This window comes from Lonchura striata, chromosome 14, assembly GCF_050655825.1.
Source record: "Lonchura striata isolate lonStrDom1 chromosome 14, ASM5065582v1, whole genome shotgun sequence".
Lineage (NCBI taxonomy): Eukaryota > Metazoa > Chordata > Aves > Passeriformes > Estrildidae > Lonchura > Lonchura striata.
The window spans coordinates 11,026,649-11,053,293 of NC_140716.1; the positions used below are offsets into that span (position 1 = coordinate 11,026,649).

Consider the following 26,645-nt stretch of genomic DNA (forward strand, 5'->3'; position numbering starts at 1 on the left):
ACACGGTGCCTGCCATCATCTGCATTCCAAGAGCTGCCAGTGGGAGCACAGCGTTACAGAAGGAGCAGGAGCAAGAGGGATGCAGGAGTGGGAGTAGCCTTTTGCCTCCCTCCTGCAGCTGGCAGTGACAACCTGAGCTGCTCAGCTCCATCCTGAGCCCTCAGCAGCATCCACTCAGCACACTGGGTGAGAGCTCACTGTGTGTGTGTGTGTGTGTGTGTGTGTGTGTGTCACCAGGGGAACGAGAATCTCTCCTGTATTTACCTTCTTTGCTGTCAGAAGCACCAAGCAAATCCCAAGTGGTAGATGAGCTGAAAAAAACAATGCATCAGGTCAAGTGGTATACATTCCTCATCAAGCTGAAAAGACATTCCTGCATCATTGTTTTCTGCCCTCTGTTATCACTTGATTTAAAAAAGACTGTGTGTGCACAGAGCTGCAGTGAGCTGGTACACTTTTTTTAGGTAAGTCCTCCTGCCCTGCCCTGCTCCCAGGGTCTCATGGCTGATGCTGAAGCTGCTTCCCAGGGCAGTGTGTCAGGCAGCTGTTAAAAGCCTGTGATGAAAAGAGGACTATCACAAATATTGGGAAATGATAGCCAGGGTATCCCAAGGAAGTGTGTGTGTGTTAGTCAAGCAAGATAGCCTGACCCCATCCTCAATCTTCAACCAAACACTGATTTCCAAAGGTCTGTACTTCCTCAGACAAATATTTCCATTTGCTTTCCATTCCATGTGCTTTGCTAGGATAAATTTCATACAAGGTGGAGGTTTTTGGACTTGCAGATTTTTTAATTGGCCCTGCTAGGATGTACACAATGTTCTTATTCCTAATTTACGTAATACATATTTATACCCATTTCCAGTGCATTTATAATGGGAATCAAGTTGATACTTCAATCCATACTTACTCACAGATGGGAAAATGTCCATGAACTTCTTATTCAGGGGATAAATGGGTATTGTAGTACATGGTCCGTATTCTGCATTGTTATATACTGATCCAGCTCCTCAGATCCTTCAAATTACCTCTTTGAAAGTGAGTGAGGGAGATGTGCCAAATTCAGAGCCTGGCTGAGAGTCTGGCTTATTTTCTAGAGATGTTGAATATTCCAAGGCTTGCACAATATCTTTCAGTGATATAGAAGAAATAACTGCCTTAGAAGGCCTCTCTTCATGGAGATAATAATTTAAAATTATTGTGTAACATGCCCTTTTCTCCATCACATGGTCCTCATTTTGTTCACCATTATTTTTAATGGACCAATTTTCTCTCTTCCTTTTCATCCACTGAGTCCTTATTATTATTATAATCATCAAATTCTTTGTGGGCTGCCAGCATTTGATATTTCATTTCACTGATTTAATTTTCTCTGTGGCTTGTTATGGGCCTGATTATTTTTATAGATCTCCAAATCCTCCTCTTTACCAAAATGCTTAGATGCAAATCTGTTTGCTCACTGTTTATATGGTGCTTGGCACTTGGGCCCTTTTCTACCTTGCATTAGTTCCAGGGGGTGTTTTAGACTGATCAGATTTTACAGCTTCACCCACTGAACATGGGCAGACAGGAAACACAACAGGGTTTTCCCATGTGCAGGTAAAAGGATGTTACACTTGTTTAAATAATCTGTTTTTGCCATCTGAGCATCATCACCATCTTTAGAAACTTGGACAAGGGATAAAAGAAGCCACTCTGAGCTAAGGGGATTTTCACTGTCATCTCTGCTGCAGATCAAACAGTGCCTTGCATGGGCTGCTAAGATTTTTCTGCCTGACACAACGCTCCAGGAATGACACAAAAGGAGTCCTCACTGGCATCATATGGTGAAAGCTCCTGCTACAGCTTTCATTGTGTTTTTCCAGGCAGCTCCCCCAAAACATTGCCCTTTACGCTCTTTCTTTACATGATCCAGAATATTTCACTCATCCCTCAGCAGCACCCCAGTGGCTGGCCCCTCAGTTCTCATTCCTCCAGCAAACCAGGCCAGCCATGTGCTGTCAAGAAAGATCTTGTAGCTGTTGGTCTTCCAGAGAGCCTCAGCCCAGCTTCTGCATTTTGCTGACTGGCCTCCTGTAATTGCAATTACTTTAGGAGTAATGATAGACACACACATGGACATGTTGTAATTTTATGAGTTTCTTGGATCTATTATAATCAAGAATCCATAAATAACTGCTTCTAATAGATGTGACTAAATAAAGTAATTGCTATTTAAATGGTTAATTCATTGTATGTTAATTTAGTGCTCAATAGGTGAGAACATTTTTAATGGAAAGTAACTCAGTAAGCATATTTTTAATAATTATTATTTGCCTGAAAGGGATTTGATGCAGAAGTCATGTACTGACAAGCTCTAATTGATGTTTTTAAAGTATATTTATTATGGATAAATAGTTACTTTATTGCACATATCTCTTTCCCTCATATGCACAAGCTCCCAGCTGGAGGCCCTGTTCTGTTTTATTTTAGTCTGTTCTTCCCTGCTTTGGAAAATTATCTCACTTGTGCTTGTAAAGTAATCTCAGTCACTGCAGCACAAAGCAGGATGTGAGCAGAGGCAGGGAGCTGGCTTCTACAGAAAAAGTTCTAGTTTTAACTTCAACTGACTGTTCAGCTTTAGGTTTTGTGATGGCACTGGGTGCAAGGCCAGCAGAATTCTGTTTTCTACAGAGTTAGGCTCGGAGTGTGAGCCAGAGAAACCCTTGGAAGCTCCAGAGATGGAAATCAAAGGGCAGGGCAGGGCAGGGTATTTTTTTTAGACATCCTCACAAGTCCCAGATCACAGAGATGCACAGAAGGTCCCGACTGTGTCACATCTCAGAAGAGAGAATTTGTCACTGGGGTCCTCTGGGATACCTGGGCATTGTCCCCGTGGTGAAGGCACACGAGCAGAGCAGGGAACTCCTACAACAGAGCCCTCACCTGGGGAGTGTGCAGGGTGCCAGCCTGGAGTTAAATGATTGTGCAGAGAGAAAGGAAAAAGTGCAATGTCCATTGTTAATAATTGCCTTTGCCATGAAGGAATGAGGAATGGGAGCTGGACTGTTGGATGGATGTGCTTCAGGCAATGTAGCAGTGTCCCAGCTGTGTTTTAATCAAATATCCTGGGAGCTGGAATTGGGAACAAGTAGTATCAGATTTAAGGGCCGGGGAGTAGACAGCTGATGTTCTTTCCTGGCAAAAATATTATGAGAAAGTCTGTACTGACTTTTCTTTAGCACTCACCTCTCTGTGATTTGCTGGCATCTTTGGCATCACTGGGCAATGACTGTTCTTATTCATTTCTGAATTGAAATAAAGATCCCCTGAGACTAAAATGAGCAGTGGACAGGAAATGGATCTGTTGGTAGCACTGGTAGGGTGGGGATAGCCTTTAAAATGTCACTGCACTTGCCTAGAGCTCTTTTTTTCCCCATCCATAAGATGGAGTTAACTATGCACATTTCCTCCATGAAAACCATTTAGTATTTTCTGTTGAAAAATCCTATATATGTTATAAGTGTTAATCATTTTTGTCACTCAGGCACTGATTTAGGAATTTCTGGAGTACTCCCACATGTTGAAAATCACACCTATCTTAAGGACAAGAATATTAGATCCCAGTACAGAATTGGGCTAATTTGACAATGACATATTTTTCTAGGATAGTGCCTCAGATAGATCTTATATAAGAAAATGAATTGCATTTATAGCTAGAAAGAGATATTGAACATATGATTTTACCTGTTTAAATCCAGCACTCCTGTATTTATTGAAGGAATTTATGTATGTTTATGGTAGGGTTTCCAGAGAGACATTACATCTATCTCTTCTGTTGGTCCTTTGTACTAATGATTATGTAAAAATTCTTTTTTTTTTCCCTTTTTTTGGCAGGAAAAATAGTTAAATTACTGAGGATGTTTTCCTTTTTGTTTTTTTTTTTTTTTCAGGGTGTGGGTTAAGAGTCAGGTTGACCCAAAAGGTAACAACCCATGAGTCTTACAGCTCCTTGGTTTCTGTTGCTGAAACTTTAATTAAGAAAGTTGTTGAGGTAGATCCCTAGGGATTTAATCTGATGAAGATGGTGCTTATTCAATCAAGAACAAACACTTTAATACCAGGCACCATCCCAATGGGTTATCCAGCTTGACTTGAATAGTCACTATGAACTGGAAAGAAGAAATCATGAAGTGTCAACAGAGCAAACTTGAATGCTACTGTCATAATCTGTTTATCCATCAAAATTAATCTTTAATCCATACGTGGGCTTTGTGGGGTATATTCAGAAGGGCCACCTTCAGTCCAGGTTTTATTAACCTATAGAGAAACATCTGATGGTCTCAGAATAGCAGGCAGTGAGCAGGAAGCCACCTTAGGGCGAGAGTGAGGAACCAGTGGGCAAAATCTGACACTGACCACTGCATGTAGCCTAAATTGTCAGAGTAAAAAACCCACTAAGGCCAGATTTGAAGAGGCAGCAAATAATTTTCATGCAACCAGCTAAAAGAGCTTGAAAAAAATGGATACACTTCCAGATGTGGAAGTACTTTTGCAGGGCTGGCAAAGAATAAACTTCAAGTCTGGACCAATCTGTGAACAAATTATCCCAGTGTTTGACTTCTAATAATCAGCTCGATAATTAGGTGTGAAAAACATTAACTCCTTAGCCATAAAGGAGCATCTGGGAATGCCAAAATAGGTCATTAGCTAATGAGCCCCTGCAGGCTCCGGAGGGAGAAGGAAGCCTGAAGAGGGCTATTGGAAAAGGGCAGGAAAGCTGTACCACCAAACCTCTGCCTCTCCTGCCTCCCAAGGTTTTACTGCCTGGGAGAGTGCTGAGTTTCAGTTCCCAGGTATTTGATTAATCTTCCTTGGGGAGACTGCTAAATTAGGAATCAGAGAATTAATTGGCAGGCCTTCAGCTAATTGTAAGCAAGAAAGCAATCCCTGAAAACCACACTGGAGATCGATTACTTCAGAAATGTCTCATCACAGAATATGAAGAACACTTTTCCCCTTCCTCTCAACTGCAGCTTCCTACTTCAAGTGTTAGAGAAGAAACTATAGACTTGTTTGAATCACAAGTAAAACTGTATGCTGCCCCCAAAAAGGGAAAAGAAAGTATATTTAATGCTTATACATTATATAACACATAAGCATATATCATTTAAAAGTAGATTAGCAACCTGACTTATTTCCTCATTTTGGACATGATGTATTGAAAGAGAAAATGCCACTACTGCAGTTTTCTTCTTACATAAAGCAGATTTGTGTCCACAATGCCTGTGTTCAGGTCTGGTGCACTGGAGCAGCAACTCCTGCTTGCCAAGGAGTAGGTTTCTTTGCTTTTCCTTGAAAAATTTCTTTCCTATTCCTTTTGCCATTGCCAAAGGTTCTTGGGCAGTGTGGCACACAGGGAGCCTGGTGGATTCTGCTCACAGCTTCTCTCAGGTGCCCTGGCTTGAACAACGTGGAGGCTTGTGGTAAGCAGGCAAAGGTTTTGCAGAGATTTGTTAATGCAGTCAGGCAGTGCACACATCCACCCTACTCTTGATTTACATATCTCTGAAATATCCTGTGAAGGCAGGGAAGTAAAAAATGTGGTGTCATGGAAGGTCTGCTTTGGCAGCTGAAAGCCAGCTCCTCCTCTTGCACAGTTAATCACAAAAGGTCTGTTGAGGTTGATTTGCAAATTCTCTTACAGCCTGGCACCTGGAGCAGAGCTGATGAGAGGTGCTGTGAAGGAACTGCCTTGTAAGGAGATGGTCATGGAGATGAACATATACAAAGTGCAGGAAAGTTAAATTACAGCTGCTAAACTTAGGAAACTTCCTTGTATATGAGCTATTCTATTTAATGGATTTGACTATTAGACACATTTTTTCAGGCCACTTCCATGTATTAGAGAACACCTTGCGAAATGTTTTCCAAATCACTCTTCAGAGAAAAATTTTTCCCCAGTTTTTAATTTTTTCTGATACCTCAGGATTGCCTGCATCTCATGGTACTGCAGAGAAGAAAGAATTTGCAGCTTTTGTGGGTGTTGTTGAATATGTACAAGTATATATTCAGAAATTATCATCACTAGGAGAGTTCCAACTATAATTTACTTTTGACCTGTGGTGTGAATTTACCTCAAGAATTTTTTGTAAGAGCTGTGTACTTCCTGTGAGGCCCTTTTTGTACCCTGATCAAAAGAAAGGCCTATAGCTCTTCACCAAAGGTCCTTTGGTTCCTTTGGACATGACAAGTCTCAGTGCTCCTCCTCTGTGAGGAGAGCAGGCTCTGGGTCACTGCAGTGACAGGGGCTTGTTAAATTTAAATAAATATAATTTATTAATGGGTGATGGAGGGCTCAGGGGCCTCCTGGGGGCTGAACACCCCTTCCATGGTGGCCATCCTCAGGACGTGCTGCACTGCTGACTGCAGGGGATCCCAAAGGGGATGACACCTCTCCATGTGGTTCCTTTTATTTCTGTGACTCCAGGCAAGCACTGCTGGCAATCATCAGCACACCTGAGCTGGGAGCTGCTCTGTGGCTGCTGCCAGACTCCTGAGCCCATGCCTTGGGATCCTCGCACAAATGTTGCTCAGGCGTTGTGAGAGATAATAATAGACGTGAGTCCTACAGAAATAAAGCTAATACTGAGGCTTGCTGCTTTCTTTTCAGGAGGCTTTTGGATTTCAGTGTTATGGCACAGCAGCTCTGCAGGGAGGAAGGCACTTTTCCCCGTGTGTTTGTCCCAGGCTGCCCTGCCAGGTGTCTGCAGCAGGGGGAAGGAGCCAGGGCTGTGGCCAGGAGCACCATGGGTGGTGTTGAACCTCACAGGGAGAAGACGGTCACATATTTAACACAGGAGCTTTGTGGTAAGTCAGATCTCTTATTATTGTTTTATCATATATTTTGAGCTTCATATTTAATTCAGGTCAAATCTAAACTACTAAACAGAACTGTTATGCAGCACGTATATCAGATAAATGAAGTGTGGGTTTAGCACAGCTCTGACCTAGTTACTTCATGCAATGTTTTCTAAAAGCAAAAATTGAAATCTTTTATCTGAACACGGAATGAGTCTTTGTTCCCCTGCCTATTGCAGCACTTTGCATATATTTGGTTTCAAAGACTGATGAAATTTGCCATTCTGAATCTTTCACAGGTATCACAAAGGCTTGTCTTTGCTGGTAACCCAACCCAAGAGTGTTTTGGCAAAAAGAATATCTGCCATCAGAGGTATGCAGAGTGATCTTGACACATCAGATGGCAGAAAGACAAGACCAGAGTTGATAAACATTAATAAAACATTACAAAAACTAGATATTTTTAAAAAGAGTAATTCTATTTTTGTTACTGTTCTCAAAAAGTAAAAAAAGAAGATATTTGCAGGAAAAAAGAGGCAAACCAAAGTATGAAATACCAAGATATTTGAGACTCACAAAACACAGATGTGTTTTTCTAATCTTCCTGAAACAAATACATACTTTCTACCATCCATAGCTCTATAAAGATGTTGAGTCTGAGAGAGAAATACAACACAGATGATAAAATTTTCTTTAATTTCTTCAAATTTCAATTTATGTTATTTTTAAAAATAGATCTGTTCTGAATAATTGAGAAATTTATAAAATAGTTATGGGGGGTCATGTTTGCAGTCAAACATGGGTTTTAGTATTAATTTTCATTATATTTGATTTTATAAATCCTCACATGTTCTGGTTATGATTAAAATGGAATAAAAATTATGAAAACCAAAAATGCAATGTTCTGCATTCAACCCCCAATTGAGTTATTGAAAAAATTAATATTTATTTAAACCACCAATTTTAGAGAAATAGTTGGGGTTTTGTTATAAAAAAATGATGACAAATTGTCAACTGTAGTAGTGAGTGTTACACAGCAGTTCTGGGGCAGATCCACCACGACATCTGAGAGCAGCTCATCACTGCTTGGCTGATATTGGAAGTGTCCCTGGCAATGGGGGCTGCAGAAACAGGGGATGTCCCTGGAAGGGGGGGGCTTCCAGAAGGTGAGGTCCTCAGGAGGAGAAAACCTTGGAAGGGAGGTCACTGGAGGCAGGGATTACCTGGAGGATGGGAGTCCCTGGAGGGGGATCTCTCAGAGAATGGAATCCCTGGGAGAGGGGGGTCCTCAAGAGAGGTGGCCACACAGCAGATGGGGTCCCCAGGAGGAGAGAATCCTTGGAAGGGAGGTCACTTGGAGGAGGGGGTCACCCAAAGGATGGGGTCCCCAGGGTGGGGGTCCCCAGGATGAGATGATCACTGACATTCCAATGGACTGGTTTCCAATAGGCTGGTTTGAGGGACACTGGGGGATTTGTAACCCTTCAAGATGCCCAGCAGTTGCCCTCAGAAGAGATATAAATGGGAGCTGGGATGAGTGCTGATAGCTGGAGGGGATGAGGGTTCTGCCCTTCCTGTTAGGGGATGATCCCACTGGGATTCTGCACTCATGGCAGAACACCTGTGCCTTTGCAGGACAGCAGTGGGTACCAATGCAATTTAAGGCTTCCCACAGTTTCCATTCCAAGCCTTCTGCTTGGCCACAATCTCTCTCCTTTTTCAACTCTTCTTGCCTCTTTTCCCCATTTCTGTTTTGTATTCCCTTCTTCTTCCTGACACCCTTGAAAATGTAACAGTTGTAAATCCGGTGTGTGAAGCTCTCAAACCTGAAATTACGCCATGGCTCCTCTCTTTTATCTATTATTTATCAGGAAGGCTTTTGAAAGCAATGATCTGTGTTCGACATGAACACTGGGTAGCTCACAAGACAGCACAGTTCAGACCTGTACCAGCTCAGGAGAGCTGCAGGGGCACAACAGCAGTGTCGCAAGTGAAAGAGAGAAAAGTAGGTTGTGGGAAGTGTAAAGGGCAGGATTTCTGCCCTGGCTCAGCCTTCATCTAATGGATGTGGGAGGGGTTAATTGGTTTTACACTAAAAACTGAAGGGTGAAACAAGCAAAATACTCCATTAATGGCAATATATTATTATTTAAGTCAATAGTGCAGGGTTATTTCTGTGGTAAAGTCAACTTTCTCCAGATTTACCTACTCCCTGAAACTTTAGGTAAGGGAGATAATCAATGAACAGCTCATGAAGAATTACTGCCTGTGCTGATTTAGACTAGGCCTGGTGTGGTCTGCTGAGAAGGATCAGGAACTTGCCTCGGATGGTGCATTGCAGTTCCTGGCACCCTCTTATTCCCCAAAAAAAACCCCAAAATATAGCTGTGGCCACTACCTTTTATTCCTCACCTCTGGCTCCATCACCTGCTTTCAAGGACAGTAACAGAGCTTGGAGGGGAATTCTCCAAAGTATTGTCCTTTCCTGAACTTTCTTCCTTGTGTATAGAGCTATAAAACCTCAAGTCAACCAACAGCAACCAGAGATGGGCAAAATACTGAATGAGAGATTCATCACTTGAAACAACTGTCTCCAGTTCCTTGCCTTACCAAGCTGCTCTTGGACTTTGCTGCCATTATTCCTTCTCCTTTTGAACAAGGCAGAACTCTGCAGAGGATGTACAAATCCCCAAGAAGTCTCTGCAAATCTACTTTTATTTGAACACTAAAACTCAGTAGAACCCAGGTTGTCTGAACTACTTTTTCTTGGCTCCATCCTCATACTTCTTTCAGTAACTCTGAGGCACATCCAGCTTGGATATGGAGAGGAAATAATGAGTAAGACCAGACTGAAGGACTACTCCATTGAGATTCTATTTTGGCTTCTAGCATTCGTAGCTAATACTGAGAAATTAGTCAACTTGGATTTTTACACTTCATGTGTGATTATGCTGGGCATAATTCTGCTGTCACTCATGCAAAAATAAATACTGAAACTAATGGAGTTATATGAAAATAAAACTGATGTAAATGAGACGAGAATTGCCCCCCCTGTGGATATGAGATCAGATTACTACCATACTCTTATTTATCCTAAAACTCCTTTATACCTCTGACAGTCAAAAGTGGTTTTAAATTGGTGGAACAGTGATATCCGCTCATTTTAAGATGTCTTTGTGCTTTATGAGCAGTGGCAAAGGCTTTGTGGTGAGTGTGAGTGGAATTCCCTGTTAGCAGAAGAATGTGGGAGCGTGGATGCTCCAGGTGTCAGTGCAGCCCTCCTGCCTGAGAGCGAGCCCTGCACTGCTGCACTGCTGCACTGCTGCCCTGCTGCCCTGCTGCCCTGCCGCACTGCTGCCCTGCTGCACTGCTGCCCTGCTGCACTGCTGCCCTGCTGCACTGCTGCCCTGCTGCACTGCTGCGCTGCTGCCCTGCTGCGCTGCTGCCCTGCTGCACTGCTGCACTGCTGCACTGCTGCACTGCTGCACTGCTGCACTGCTGCCCAGCCTGCTGCTGGAGCAAACAGCAGGGGAAGGTGCTCCCTTTTCCCGAGGGGAGCTCTGCAATCCGTGTCCCTGACCCAGCACACGGCAGGAGGGCAGCGTGTGGCCAGGCTGGACCGAGAGCCCAGAGCTGGGGCTGAACCAGAGTTACTGCACTCAGTGCAGACACCCATGAGCTGCCAGCCCCCAGGGTTTGCTGTGTGCCAGGCCTGCTCAGAGCCAGCTGAAGGTGACATGCAGAGCAGGAAAGAGGCTCTTGGAGACCCTTGGGAGACTCGGGGACAAGCAGGTGTTCTGTAATTGTTCCTTTGATATTTCTTGGCAAGAAAATATATAACCAGATTTCTTTTAAAATCTTGCAAATCCTTTGCTTTGATTCTGTGTATCATACCATCAAACTTCAGATAACATGCTGGTATGCGACCTTGAAATTAAATGTCAAGATGAACTCTGAGATAAGGAAACCAGAAATCCTGCCACCTTAGAAGGGTCTGAATGAAGAGCTGAAAGAGCTCTCTGTCTCCTTGAGGAGCAGCAGGCTGGATGACAGCCATGGTCTTCCCCAAGGAGAGGAACACACGGATATTTTGTATTTGGTGTATTGGGACCCCATCCTTGACCTGAACGCTAATTAAGAGGAGTGCAACTGTGTTCTGTTGTTCTGTCACCTCAGGGCACCTTTCTAACCCCGTGGGATCACTGGAGTAGATGACTCAGGTGAGGGGCTGGGAGATGTGCTGCAGCTCCAGGTGATTTATCTGCACAGGCAGAGCGACAGCTCCTGCACTGCTTCAGGATTCCTCCAGCAAACACTGGCATTTTTAAGTGCTGTGCATCAAAATTGCTGAAGTATGAGATGGGCAGCAAAAAATGAAAATTGGATAAACATATTAGCACGTGACTCTGCAGAGGCTTGAAGCATAATTAGCTGTAGTGTTTTAATGATCTTTTTACAGAGTATATAGAAAAAGCAGCGTGTTTACACACGAGTTCAGCATTAGGAGCTCTGCTGTGATTTGTTCTCTGGAAATGCAGTGCTGCAGCCTCTGATTTTATAATCTGTTGACTGAATTCATGGACTGTCAAATACGTCTCAAGATTATCCGTGTTTGGATGTCAGATTATATTTTTTAGGGAACACAGTTTCTATTTATTCTTAACTCTGTTGATGATTTTCCCAGGTTTGTGCCATATGCTGTGTGTCACAGACGAGTATTTTGCTGTCTGAAAATGTGACAACTGTATCCAGTTTAATAGTTCTGTCATGTCAGCATTGTCATTAGTGCTGAATTACAATACTGGGTACTTAAGCACCAGATTATGGCATTCAATATTTGTTAATATAACAAATAACAAAGGCAGACATTTTAAGAAGAGACAGTAATATTTTAAAAACATCAGTCAGTCAACAAACTCATAAAGACTGATTTAGTGACTAATTAAAGTTTGCTGAATAGTTATGCCCACCTAGATAAACTGGAGTTTTATGCATCTGTCTCACTGTGGGCTTTATGCATAATTCACACACACTGACAAAACGCAGTTGCAAAAAATGTGTAGACAATATATTTAATGAGCAGTTTTAAGAGCTTCAAGATTAAAAACAGCAGAAGATTTGTAAACTCATATTCAGAGTGGATGCAGATGTACTGTCATGCACTAATTCTGTACGAGCTGGTTCTCTAATATAGTTTATGCAAAATATATATAATATGTAATACTGTGCAACATTAATATTGATCAATTCTTTTGAAACCACATTCTTGTCCTGCTGAAAGTAAACACCCATCTAGATTTAGAAGTACAGAGAAAATAAGAGGGTAGTTAGATAAGTACTATGCAAACCACAGACTATTAAACTCTGGAGTCAAATGAATGTGAACTGCTGAATGATAGCAGTCATTTAGTGCTACCATTTCCCTGATATAATAACACCATCCCATCAAAGCAGTGAAATTTAAATCCATTTAAAATGGGGGTTATTTATGTGCTTTAAATGACATACTTTATTGGATTAGAAATACAATTCCAAATAAGGACTTGATTTGAACAATAATTGCAAGTTCCTTATTATTGGAATGGCAATTTTGTTTTTCTGCTGTTTTGCTTCCAACTTTTTTACCTCTCTCTATTTTTATAAGCCTTTCTTCTTTAACATATTTCCAGTTCTTGAACCAGGACCAACCCAGAAACAGTAAGGGAAAGAGTTTCAATCAGCTGGTCGGAATTATTATTTTTTATCCTTTTGAACACTGTAACCCAAATGCAAACATGAGCAGCCAGAGTTTTTTTGTTTATTTCCACACTGTGATTTTTAACCAGACCTAAACATTTTACTCATGTGAGTGGACAATTTTCTTATGGAAGCAGCTCTTGTGATGTGTTCAAGTTATTAACTTTGCTTTTACCTTTGCTTGGGATGATTTATCTGCCTGTTCTCACAGGCTGCTGGGGGATGTCCAGCCTCTTCCTTCATGGCAACGTTGTGTTGATTAGAAAAGCAGAGAATTCTTCTACATGGCCTTTGACATGGCTCTTCCCTAACATTGCAATGAAATCTAAATATTACTTCACTCTTCAGGCTTTCAGGCCGTACTCAGCACTGTAACCTGCTTTATGCTGAGCCAATACCCCGATGGAATGTGGACTGGAGAAGGGAAGAAGAGCAAGGAGGCAGAATCGGTGTTGGTGCTGCTGCTGCCTCCTCTCCCGGGCAGCTGGGGGATGAGGTTATGGGATCAGTCTGGAGCCATCTGACATTCACGTGAGCCAGAGCGGGAGCTGGCAGCACAGTGGGACAAGAGATTTGCAATTAGCAAATATTTTAATGTGCACTGGCATGTCCTTTAATCAGCTGCTCTCCCAGCCTTTTCCTGTTTACTTTTCTGTGAATAAGATTTGCTCTTGTGAGAAGGTTTCTCTGAGCAGATTTCTCTGCTGGCAGGAAGGGGATGGAGCAGCAGTGTCTGTCTGTGTTCAGAGCTCAAGGACACAGGGACAGACAAACATTGCACCTCCCAGACAAACCCTCCTCTCCTCACAGTGTCCACACCCAGGCAAGTGCAGGGGACAGGACCCTGTGACTGAGACAGCCCCAGCTTTGTAGCCACTGAGTAGCCCTAAAGAGTCTCTCGACCATTTCTCCCTCGACCATTTCTCTGCTGCCTTTGTTGGCGTGTCATTTTTTAAAGTATTTGGTGAAGTGAAAATATTTCTCTAAATCAAATCTACTTCTGCATAGTTCACAGAGAATAAAACATCTGTGTGGTACAATGTCACTGTTGGGGCAGGATGGGAATGAAGAGACTCTGACCCAGAAGGCTGTAATATTAAAACTCCAATTTATTTAAAATATACTGCTCTTTTATACAGAGCTTCACAAGGACCAAATCTATTGGTTCTGAAGTGAAAACAATCCATAGCATTGGTGCAGAGTGCTTGACACACAGTGATAGAACTTAACTATAAACAATGTGAAAAACAAGAGAGAAAGAATTATTTACATTCTTTTCCAGCTCTTTCCCAGGCATCTGCCTGGATAGAAACTCTCAGTTTCTTTCTTTGACTGAATCTGAGTCCCACAGTACAATAAAACAACTTGTAGCTAGGTGAAAATTATAAACTTGCAATCTTGAATTAAACAATATCCCACTTCCAACTGTGTGATTGAGGAAAAAAAATGCTGCTTTTTTTTCTGGCCTCCTCTAACTCCACACTGCAGGGATTAGACCCAAGAAGGGATAATGGAGGAATAAGATAGCAGTGGCCTATCTCTATGAGGTATCTCTCCTCTCTCCATTCTGCTTGCCTTTCCTGGACATTTCTGCCACTGGGGCTTCAAGTTCTTGGCAAAAGCAAAATTTCTCCCCATTTCAGTTTTCTGTGTGGATTGTTGGGCTGCTGCTTTCCCTGTACCAGGACAGGCTGCATACTTTATTGATTAGGCTGCCTGGTTTTCCCTTTCAGTGACATCCTTCATTTGAATATGTATCTGTTTTGCTGAATCAGCTGTGTATTGAAATGCTGGAGGCTTCAGCTGCTCCTCTGTTTGAGTTGCATATTTGGTTTAATCCTTTTGTGATTTTTTTGCTTGTTCATCTGGCTACTACTTTAGCCAAGTAATTCTGGGGGGTGGAGGGGTTGCACTGCCAATTTCATTTCTGACTGGGAAATATATTCTGTAAAATTAGTTCAGACATTCACGGCTGCAACTGTATATTGTTGGAGTTTTAAAAGAAAAGTAAAAGATTTATTTTATTTCCAATGTTGGCAAACCAGCATTGGGAATACTAGGGGAGTTCCCAACCTGGAAGTTAAAAAAAAAAAATCAGGAACACAGCCTGAAGCTGGGGGGGTTGAGGTGGGGCTGGGAGGTCGTATCAGTCTAAATTAAGATTTAAGAGGATCTGCTCCTTGTCTCTCTTCAGCACCTGTGGAAGTTGGGAGGGCAAGCACGCAGCCTGGGTACAGATTCAATCACAAGTCAAGCAAGCAGTGTATTCCCATGGCAGTATCTTCCCTCAGAACTGAAGCTGGGGTCACAGATAGATCTTTGTATTTAGTTCTTTTCTATGGATACAGATCCCAGACTTTAGGGGATGCTTTACAGTGCAGACCCAGGAATGCCAGCTGCCCTAAACCCCAATTGATTCTGGCTGCAGGAATCACTGTTTGCTCCAGTGTCATCTTTCTTTTGGCATTGAGCTCCTGTCTGAGACTTTTCAAATGCTGCAGAAGATGCTTCCTGCTCAAGAAAAATTAGCTCATCTCTCAGGAGAGAGCAGACTGCAAGTTGTAGCACACAAACTGGTGAGTGACAGCCCAGACCTTGGGAGAAGAGTGAGCTCCATTGCCAGCAAAGGGATGATGCTGCTGCAGCTCAACACTGGTGGTAGTGTCCTTCCACCTTCCTCATCTTCTCCTTCTTGGACATCAGGCAATGCCTGAAGGCACCTGAAACTAGCACTGGATTCCATAAATCTTTGATGCAGTTCTCCCTCCAGGGAGAGCCAAGGCTTCTGTATGGAGCACAGCTACAGGGCACATCTCCTGGCCACATTAGGCTGGATGTAAAGTATGGCTAGACTTAGTGTACTGCTCCTAAGCCTGCTTTAATGTCTGCCTTGTCTCCAGTTGCTCAGCATACAGACTCATCTAGAAAGTGCCTGGAGCCACAGATTAAACAGGGAGCTGCCTGAGTAGAAGGGGGGTGAGCAGCAGAGCACCCTCAGCCAGGCCTCTGGGCTGGAAGAGCCTCTCCTGCCCCTGCCCTGGCTCAGCTGCCTGCAGGGAGCTGGTGCCAGGCTGTGCCCGTGCAGGGGGACTGGCACAGCCCAGCCTCAGCCTGGGCTGCTCACGGAGCACGGCAGAGCTGCCTGCACACAGGGGCTTCTGCAGGAGCCCACTGGAGTGTTTTTAACTCTGCCCTTCCTGCAGTGGGCAGGCATTAACAATTTGCAGGAGCAACACTGCAGGAGCTCTCTGGCTGCCCCAGTGGCATAACTCCCATCACTTCTGCTCTCTCTTAAGAGAAAGGGTTGTGTCAGTGGTGCCCCTGAGGTCAGGCATCGTGGCTAGCAGGTCTGGTCCCTATTTCAGTTCTTTTCCATGCTTTTTTCTTTTTGCCCTGAACACAGTTTGGGTCTGCATGTATAACAAGAGCTCTGTAGAACTTTCCTTAATCTTTTACAGCTTCTAAGTATCACTTGATATTATGGTATTGTTTCTGCCAAATCACTTATTTGCAGTATTTTGGAAATGGACATGATAAGGGAGAAGTGTTATCATCAAACCTTGTGTTTTTTCAGTAGAACTAAGCAAGACTGTTAGCTTAAAGAATACTTCTGGGAGATTCCCAAAAAAAAAGCTTTTGGATACTCCTTGTTCCTAAAGGATTATGGTGCAGACTGAGGACTGCACTGGTAATTCAGTGGAATTTATTTCAGTGCCTGCACCTGCCTCTTCTGTTCAAGCAGAGGCAAGTCAGGGAAATTATTACTAGAAATTCTGTAATCTTCTTCATCTAGGCTCTGCATTTAACAGAGAAATTAAACAAAACTCAAAACAATGCAAAGCATCAGCTATTGGAGAAAATGGCAAAGTTGCAGTAAAGTCTAGCAAGAGACAGATGTTCAGTGCTGGCGAGCAGAATGTGCACAAATGATGTTTACAGTCCCTGTCTCAGGACCCAGCTCTAGCAGCCCTCACCACCACAGGGAGGATCCCCTGCAGTTCCTTACATTACATCCTTTTCAAAAACGTGCCATCTTTTGTGCCCACACTGCTATTTACAAAGTACATTTTCTGTTATTTCAATACTGCTGCATTTTAAAAGCATCCTCCCCCGGGGCCTGGGGCAGTGCTGGTGCAGGAGGAGCTGGCTCTGCTCAAGAGATAGAAGCTGGATGGAGGATGGATGGAGCTGCATGGAGGCTGGATGGAGGCTGGGAAAGGCTGGATGGAGGGTGGATGGAGACTGAATAAAGGCAGGATGGAGGCTGGATAAAAGCTGGATAGATGATGGGAAAGGCTGGATGGGGGATGGATAAAGGCAGGATGGAGGATGGATGGAGGCTGGATAAAGGCGGGATGGAGGCTGGATAAAAGCTGGATGGAGGCTGGATGAAGGTGGGATGGAGGCTGGATAAAGGTTGGATGGAGGCTGGATAAAGGCGGGATGGAGGATGGATGGAGGATGGATGGAGGCTGGATAAAGGCGGGATGGAGGATGGATGGAGGATGGATGGAGGCTGGATAAAGGCTGCGGCGGGGGAGGCGCTGGGGCTGCCCTGGCTCTGGCCCTGTCCCCAGCACGGCCGTGCCTCTAGCGAGCATCCCCGGCGATCAGAGCAGCCTGGCTGCTGCAGTCAGCCCTGCGGAGACCTCTGCTCCCTTGGGCTCAGCTCCAGCCAGCGGCTGGCCCCACCGTGACCTTGCTCTACTGAAACGACATTGGACTGAAGGACTTTTTAATTTTCTCTCTCCTTTCCCCCCTCCCCTTTTCTTTATTCCTTCCCGCCCCCACCTGCCTTTTTTTTTTCCTTTTTTCTTTTTTTTTTTTTTTCTTTTTTTTTTTTTTTTTTTTTTAGCGTATTTTGGGCCGCTGTGGATGAGAGCCTCTGCTGTAAAGGAGAGGGGCTCCAATGCTATCAGCGTTATCAGCTGATGTGTAAGCGATGCCTCGCAGGCAGCAGCCTGGAGCTGAGCAACTGTGCCATCATCCGGCCGGGATCAGCAGCGGGTCCCCGGCTGCCACGGAACCTTCCTTCCCTCTGAGACATCTCCTATCGACTGACAGAAATTATTTTTTGGAATCAAAGCCGGGGAAGAAAAATAAATCTGGAGGGAAAGGCTATTATTGCAGTTCATGAGTTGGTATTTTATCTGAAAGCGAGAGAGATAAAGAAAAGCATTAGAAAAAGTCACCCCGGGAAGCTGGAGCTGGCCTCGGCAAACACTGTTAAATATTTGCAGGAGAATTCTGCAGATCGCCAACTGCTTAGATCTACAATCTCCCAGGGCAGGAATTAAAACACAGTTTGGATGATCACTCACATATCATTTTATTTCTTGGGCCCAGCCAGCTACCTAGGGAGAGAGGTAAAACTGGACAAAAACTGTACATAAAGCATGAACTGAACCCAAAGTGATCCTGTGAAGCTGTAAAAAGTCTCTTCTCTGAAAACAGAGGTGCTTTTTGTTCTTATACAGGAATAAGTGCAACAGTGTGGGGATGTTTTTGCACCCATATATTTGGTATAGAACCATTGCCTTGGCCCAACATGAAATAAAAGAGCCAATTTCTCCCCTCCCATTGACCTGAAATGCCTCCCTACATATTTCACTGTTGGTCTCATGATTGTTGTTAGCCAAGATTTGTTGCTTGTTGTTTTTGTCCAAAAACTGGCAACTTTCATCAGCCCAAACTCTGCTTTTTGCAGTGTCTAGGGGCTTCTTTCAAAGCAGCTAATGAAGGGAAGAAAGCCTATCTTCAGGATACCAGAGCTTTTAAATAGGGGTTAGCACCTCTGTTTCAGGATTTTCTATCAGAGAAAGTCTGAGTTCTGCTCCTTTGGAAAAATAATTTCTTACTGACCAGAGCAAGACAGTAAGTTCAACTAACAAAATGAAAGCATGAAGCCTGCAACCTGACTGGTATGCACAATTTCTCTTCTACAAGGCTAAATGCACAAAATGCATAAAAACTGGAAACTGATCCCTCTTTTGTCTCAAAACCTCTCCTTCAGGGATCTTCAGCCCACTGGAACCTGTCTGAGAACCCAAGAGCCCAGAGATGTTTGGTGGCAGCTCCTTGCTGGAGCTGCCCAGGAACCAGCAGGCAGTGGTGACTTTACAGACAGCTTACATCATGTAAGTCATTATCAGAGTCCACAAGAGCAAACTGGGCAGTTTTTGATGGAAGCGAGCTAATTTCTTTCATGAGGTATGGATGGTAATTACCATAATCCACAAAAATATTCTTAGAAGATATTGCATCTCCAGGGTGAAAAGGTCTCAGCTGTGGCACTGAATTCTAACACTGTCATATTTGATTTACCAGTGATCATTAAGACTTACATCAAAGGTCAGGAATAACTGCTATTTGTAAGCTGAAAAAAAGGTATAAACACTTTAATTTATTGCCCTGTCATTGTCAATTCACTTGGTATTCACTGTGATAGCACTGCTGTTAATGAATGTATTTGGTAATAATGTGGATGTCATAGATATTTATGCTCTCATCTCTTTCAGTGGCTCAGCAGGTAAGGCAAGTTAGGAGCTTTGCTATTTTACATTTTATAAATTAAAGAGCAAAAAGAAATAATATTTTATCTCAAAGAAGTACTTAACAGATATCTATCACATTTAGCTGTACCAAATGGGGGTCTATCTTATCATAGAAAAATCAGTACTGCAAAGAAAGTGATAAGTGTCTGGGATTGCTGGAAGCCCAAGAGAAAAGCTTTCCATGGCTTTGAGAGGAAACAGGTCAGACTCTGTTCAAAACATGAAGTTTAGCTGATACATAAATGTAGCTAATAAATATAGCTAATAAAGATTTTTTTAAAATTATGTCTTCAAGTTTTGTGTATGAGCAAGACTTAAGTCACGAATGGGAAAAAGTACCCTTGGATATGTTTCAAATCTTGAATCAACAAGGAAAGGAACCAGCAAAAGAACCGTAACCTTTGCACAGTGGAGAAATGTGTGCTTGAATGAAGCTTATAAAAAAATCTCTTAAATGTAAGCTGACCTTGATTTTTGAACAGTCAGATGGCACGTATGCATTTAGCTGACTCTGCATTAATGTGATTTTCTGCACATTTTAAAATGAAACACAAATACTTTGTAATCCCTTTGCACACATATTTAGCCTGCTCTCTGCAGATCACCCAGTGGTGTCTCAAAACCTGGATTCTTTTCAGTGAAGGTCAGCAGAAGCCTGACCATTGCTCCCAAAGGCTCTGGCACCTTGATTATAACCAATTCATTCATTTTGTAGTCCAGTCATAACCCTTTTCATAATATTAATACAGATAAACAGCAAATGTCTTCCTCATTCTGAAATGCTGCCGTGGGCTCAGGAGATCATTATGGAGCAGCTGCTCACAGTCTGTGCATGGCATCCTAAAGGAATGCCTGGAAAATGTTTATACACCTTGACCATTGCTATTGCTTTATTATCATGCAATAAAACCTTCTCACTCATATTGATCAGTTTTATTGATATGAATTTTCCTATCTTTTGATGATGAAAATCCTGCTCTACTAATGCTTTGAGTCCAGCTCAACAGAACTCGGCAGAATGAGGAAATAATTGACAAGAAGTACACTTTAAAAACCTCTGTCCTGACCCAACCACCTTATCCATAAATCAGGATCCTGCAGTTTCAAAGCCTGGGGTGGTACAAGTGGGTTAATGAGTCCCTGCCATTCCCAGGGCTTCCTGGGGCCCCAGTGTGCCAGGGACAGGAGGATGGGCACGTCCTCTGCACAGCTGCCTGTCACTGCTGCAGTCACCTCACTGCAGCCCCTGGGCACTGATTCAGCTTGGAAAGTGCTGCAGTGGGAGAAGGGGAGGCTGCCAGGATGTGTGCCAGCCTGAGAACTGCTGTGGCTGGGGATGTGCTGCCCTCTTGCACATCCCTAGTGGGACTGGGCTCAAAAATCCAACATTTTTGTAGGGACAGAGAGACAGAAAACCTGTTGGTTTTTTTCAGAGCCTTTCACTGTTTTCTTCTGAAAAGATCATTAGTTTGCAATGCAGTAATTTGTTCCATAGATTAATTTTATGCTTTGATTATGAAAACTTAAATGTTTCCTTGAAGCCTTTTGCAATTTTTTGCCTTTTAATTAAGATGGAAAAGTACCTAAATGGCTGAGTGGTGGCTATAGTATGAAATAATTCACTATTTGATAATTTTCCCATTGAAGTTTCTAACTCTGTGTCATACTGAATCTAATACCTTCCTTTAGTGATGCTCTGAATGCCTGTGGAGCCTTTGGCAAGAGCTGGATGTACAAATAGAAATGGGAAATTCACAGCAGAATTATTTGGAGGCTTATGAAACGTCAGGCTTGTACTCAGCACAGACGTGACTCGCTGTGAAGGAGTCTTCTGGCTTCCTTTGTTACTACATGAAGAATTCATTTTGGCATCTCCCTTTAGGGCTGGTTCCTTTTAGGCCATGATTGCATTAATAATATCAGCTCATGGTGTAACTGATTGAATCCCTTTCACGCTGGGGAAGAATTAAAGCCCAATCTAATTCATTACTGACCCATAATCAGCAAAGCCACGAAGTAAAGGACATTATTTTCTCTCAACTTTTCTATATGGATATATTAATTTTTATACTTCATACTCCTGAAGTAATTAAATGCTCCTAAATGAGGAAATGCTTCATGTAAATGTGATTTCAACACCAAAGATTGAGCTTGTTCCTAGGGAACAGTGTTATTTAACTAAAAAGCTAGTTTCATTTCCTAAAAGCAAATACATTTTGAGGCTAAAAATATTGTTTTATTATTATTAAATTGCTTAGATGCAAAAATTGGATTTCTAGCTGAAGAATAAAAGGACACCTTGGTTTTTGCAAGTGTATGCGCTGTAATTTTTTTTTGCATTGTTCATCTTGCTGCCTCCTTAGATCTCTTTGCTTTAGGATTAGCAAGATAACAAACATGTTCAGGTTCTAAAAGATTGTTTTTGGTGATGCTCTTTGAAGTGCTGCAGAATGCAAGCTTAGCCCCAGCTTTACAAGTGAGGCCTGTTCCCAGAGCTAAAGTAAACACAAACACACATGGCAGGTTATGCAGGAGCAGGATGCTTCTCCCCAGAGGCATTCCCAGGAAATCCCAGAGGACCCAGACAAGCACATTTTCCTATCCACACCTTAAAATAATCAGCCTTACATGTAGAATTTCTGCATTTTGCTTGTTTGGTCCTTGGTTTGCCAATAGCAGGGAATTCCCTCCGAGCTGCCCTACAGAACATGCAGAGGCAGCAGCACAGTTTGGGTGTGAGCTCTGCCATCAGCCATCCTGCTGATGTAGGTTAAATGTTCATTTAAACCTGAAACTTAAGAAGATTCTTTGCATTTCTTCAGTATGATGATTTATTTTCCCCTTTTTTGGTGATACATATAGCTGATCTTTTCTGAAGCTTTTAATATTTCTGGACTCTTTTTGAGTAGGGAGCCACTCTATTGTGGCTCCCTACAATAATGAGTTCTTCAGGCTAATTGAGCACCAAGGAGAATAATCTTTTGGTCACTTGTGGGGTTTTTGGTAATTTTAATCATATTTAATTCTTTGCAATGAGTCTCCTAAAGACTGTGTTCATACCCCACCGAGATGGCAGATACCTCTGCAGCTGGGATCTTCAGCAGATGCTGATCTTTGCTGAGCTGTCTTTGAGGTCCTGCCAGCTGAGAAGGCAAAGTGAAAGGGCTGGCCCATATTCAGAAGGAAGAAGTCACATGGAGAAGAGCCTAGAAGTGGTCCTGGGACATGCCAGAGGCTCAGAGGGCCCCCTTGCCCTGCTCCCTGAGCAGCCAGCTCCTCTCCCAAGGAAGCCCTGGAAGTGAGCAGAGAGTGAGGGCTCTCACAGCCACCCATACCTGAGCCGCTGCTGCTTCCCACAAGACTCCTCAGAAGCAGGAAAAGTCACCTATGAATGTTAAGCTTAAAAAAGCAGCAGGGCTGAGGAGTATTTTTGGCATGAACTGAAGAATCCTTTTGTTCCAGCTACAGCCCACATGCTGATTCAGCTCAGCAGCTCTCCTCTTCTGTTCCCTTCCTTTCCCAGGGCTTTCTTAAACACCACTTCGAGGTTGCTGTTTTCTTCCAGCCTGCTTCAGTTATGTTTGGTAATGATGGCTCATAAAAATATTGGCACATACTCTCAGCTGGTGGCAGTAGTCTGTAGGAGCTTGCTATCAGTCAGGTTATGACTCTGTTCTTTTTTCATGGTTTTGCTATATTTATTTGATCTCATCTACAATAAAGCCTTTTGATACTGCTGAAGTGATAGAAAGGCATCATATGGTAAATGGTAATCAGGCTTTTCAATATGAAATGGTTTGAATAAATTTGCTTTGTGGAGTCTATCCAGAGCTAAATTCTGCTGTAATTTGTCACCAAGGCAGTGCCAGAGTGCTCAGCTCTGGCAGGTGAGATGCTCCTGGGACAGAGCGGGCGGTGTCACCCCTACACACTGCAGGGTGACTTGCTGACCTGGAGACCAGAATAAAGGCAGTTTTAAACAGAAGTGGGTCCTGTCTAATTCTTTTTCACTTAACACTCTTTATTTACAAAACTATACATATATGATAGCTGAAACTCTAATTTTATTTGTACTGAATATACCAGTATTGCATATAGAGCCAGTATCACAGCTCTCTGCATGCTGAGGTATTTAATACCTTGAGTGGCTATTTGTGCCTGAATAAGTTGGGGGGAAAAAAAAGAGAAAACCAAAATATTTTTGAAAAAAGTATAGGGGAGAGGATAAAGACAATAGCCAGAACATGCTGTAGAAAAAAGGAGGATAAATATTTAAGAACCCAATCTTGACCAGAATTTAAATATCCTCCCAAATACTCAAAAATTCCCTGCAACAGTCCTGTTTCCATCTTCAGGAGTAATTTGTTTGAACAGCACACATGAAGAAGCTACATCTCTACTGGCTGGTCTCTGTATAAGAACTGAAGGGGAAAAAGCACCTAATTAACAAGCACTGGATCACTGAAGTGATGAGGTGAGGTCCCTGTGAAGGTTGCTCAGTGCCCAGCAGAGCTGATGTTTGCCATAGAGGTGTCCTCAGCCACTGTGTCCAGGAGCATTCACAGCAAATCAAGCTGGGTTATATATTTATAGATCCATACCATCACACCAGAAAGGAATTTTTTAGTGCTAGTTTACCTCACCTGGCCCGGAGCCTGGAGCCACAAGGGAGATGTTTCCTCCGTGGCAGGTGGCATCAAAGGAGCTCCAGGGACATTCACTGCATTTTAAGCCCCAAGTGATAATGTTGTGATGTGTTTATTTGATTACATAATGCAAAACTAAAATCAGCCTATACAAAACTTCAGGCAGAGCAGTCTGTACTTTTTATTTTTCCCATTTTTATGACCCTAAATCTGCAGAATAACTTCCAATTATTACTCAAAATTGAACTTTTATTTTTGTTCTTCAGGTTTATTAAGTTTCTTTTGGAGTATACACAAAGTGTTAAATACCACTATGGATATAGCTGTGATGGGTTCCCTTTTTGTATTCTTTTTATTCTTATGAAATATTTTATATATTGAATAAAGAGCTCTGTTGTGTGTCTGGCAAGACTTGGGTCTGTACACTCTCAGCCCAAACCACAATGACAGAGCATTTCCACCACATCTTCCTCTCACTCTGCCACTCAAAACCTCTGCTGCTGCTAATTCAGACTGACTTTTCCTTGCCAGTGGCCATGGAACCACATTGTGCCCCTTCTGCAAGGAGGTAAATGCTGGGTAATTTCACCATCATCTGCGCCAAAAGCTTAGGGGAGGCTGGCAGAAAGTCAAAAAAAAAAAAAAAAAAACTAAGATCTCAAACAAAAAGTAAGTTATTTTGAAAGCTTGACTAGGAAAGTTTCAGTGAAGGGGAACAAGAAGTGGCTGTGGAGTTGCTGGAGATCTTCCCCTGGCCAATTCCTGAGCTCAGCTGCAGCTGCCTGGAAACCTTGGGCACCTTGAAGCAAAAATTGCTGGTGATTTTTCCCTGTGAATTCCCACCAGCACCCATGGAAGCCCTTGGGCCACCTACCTTCTCTGGCTGGGCTGAAGGGCTGCTCTCCCTGGGCTTCCCAGAGAGGAAGAAATGAAAATACTGCTCCAACCTTGGGACTACAGCTTCTGAGGGCTTGTCTTTTCCAATTACCAGACCCTGAAGGACACTTCCCCACAACCTCCTGGATGAATCCAGATAAAGTCAAAGCTGAGCATTTGCTTTGTGTTGACACACTGTTGTTGGGGGTTTTATTATATTTATTTTCTGAAGAAAGATTTCTTTTTCTCCTGAAAAATGTTGTGTGGAATTTGAAATGCAGATTTCAATCAGCTGCATTTCTTATCTGATGTCCTTTCACGGCACTGCTGTGCCGTTGTCAGAAATATATGATCACATCTTGAGGGAAAAAACTTACTGCCAGAGTCTGTTGATTCTGTGGAACTATATTAAAATACTGGAAATTACCTTAGCACTGGTGACTGCTTTGTTTGTTTGTTTGTTTTTATTCCTTTTAAAAGCTGGAGAAAGGGTAAAGTGGGCTGACTATTTTCTCCTTCTATTGTTTAGAATAGTGACTGACCTTTCTTTGGAATGGCACATCTAAAAATGGCATTCCTTGCTGGTGACAGGAGGGTGTTTGAGATGCAGGCTCCAGCCCAATCCTCTCCTCAGACGTGGGAGTAAGCTATTTCTATTGAACAGGAAGACGGATTAGATGCAGAATGGCATTAAAAGGAGAGAGTAATGCAGAAGCATCACTGTTGTTTCTTGAATGTAATTTTAAGTAAATGACCTTAAACTGCTCACATGCTTGAAAATAAATCTCTGTTCTGCTTGGGTTGTGTTTCCACAGTGCTTTTTATTTGCAAGTGGTTATGAATACGACAGATCCTGGATTTTAATTTTTTTTTTTTTTTTTTTTTTTTTCTTTAAAAAACAAGTCAGAAGTTGCAATGAAGACATTTTCAGGAAGGAGCCTGGAGTGGAATGCCCTGCCAAGAAGCCCTGGTGGCTGGGCCAGTGCCCCTGAGCCTGGGGAGGCACTGGCAGGGGGCTGTGGGATCCCAGAGCAGCAGTCCCCTCCCAGCTGTGCCACAGCTGCAGGTGTGCCACACGGGGTGGACGTGGCCACAGCTCTGCTCTTCCCCTCTTTTGGGCTGCAGGAAGAGGCTCCTCTCCAGCATTCCAAGGAGTCCATTTATTTTCTGAGACACGGGGCTATGCTCCTCAGCTGGGAATGTGAGGGGGGTGAGGAGAAAGGCCAGGCCATGGGGAGGTGTGGCAAGCACATTTCTCTCCCTCTCAGGATTTTTCATAGAGGTGCACAGAGAGAAATGAAAGAGAAAACAATTTCTATTTCTGCTCCTTGTTTTTCCTATGTGGAGTGTGTTTGGAGAATTGTTTACCTGGGGTGATTGCTTGGTTGGATTCTGGTGAGGATTGTTTGAGCCTGATGGCCAATCCAACCCACCTGGGGCTGGACTCTCAAGAGCGGGTAACGAGTTGTGGGGAGTTAGAGTCAGAGAAAGTAGTGTGTAGTTTTAGTATCCTCCTTTTATATAGCATGTTAATGTATTTTAGCATAGTTATAATAAAGAAATAATTCAACCTTCTGAATTGAGTCAGACATCATCATTCCTTCCCACTGGGTTCGCCTGCGTTTACAATAGGGAGGGAGCTGACAGAGCCCTCGTCCCTCTCAGACAGGCACGGGAGCATCAGCCACTGCCAGTGGCAAGGGTGCCATACCCACCCCGTGCACAGCATCCCCTCGGGGTCCCCTCTCCTGGCTGGCCCCGGTCCCACCAGGGCTGGAAGTACGGGACCAGACTCAGAGCTCCCAGAGCAGTGAGAGGATGGCTGGGAACCCACCCAACCCCAGAACCCCTGCCCCACTGAGCACTCCCTGGCCCTAAACTGGGACATGCAGTGACAGCAGCATGGCACAGCATTGCCAGGGGCTGGGCAGGGCACATCCACAATCAGGCTGTGCCCCGGGAAAGCACAGCCCAGGGAGCTTTACCAGGGGAG

General features: G+C 43.3%; 1 long non-coding RNA gene across 2 annotated transcripts; it reads left to right on the forward strand.

Annotated features, from left to right (window-relative positions):
• Positions 1-26,227, forward strand: LOC146766084 (uncharacterized). Of its 2 annotated transcripts, XR_014958418.1 has the most exons (3): positions 84-4,835; positions 6,653-6,849; positions 17,432-26,227. It is a non-coding gene; the product is annotated as an uncharacterized LOC146766084 (long non-coding RNA). The 2 variants fall into 2 exon arrangements; XR_014958417.1 differs by having other exon boundaries at positions 1-6,849.
• The last annotated feature ends 418 nt before the right edge of the window (positions 26,228-26,645 follow it).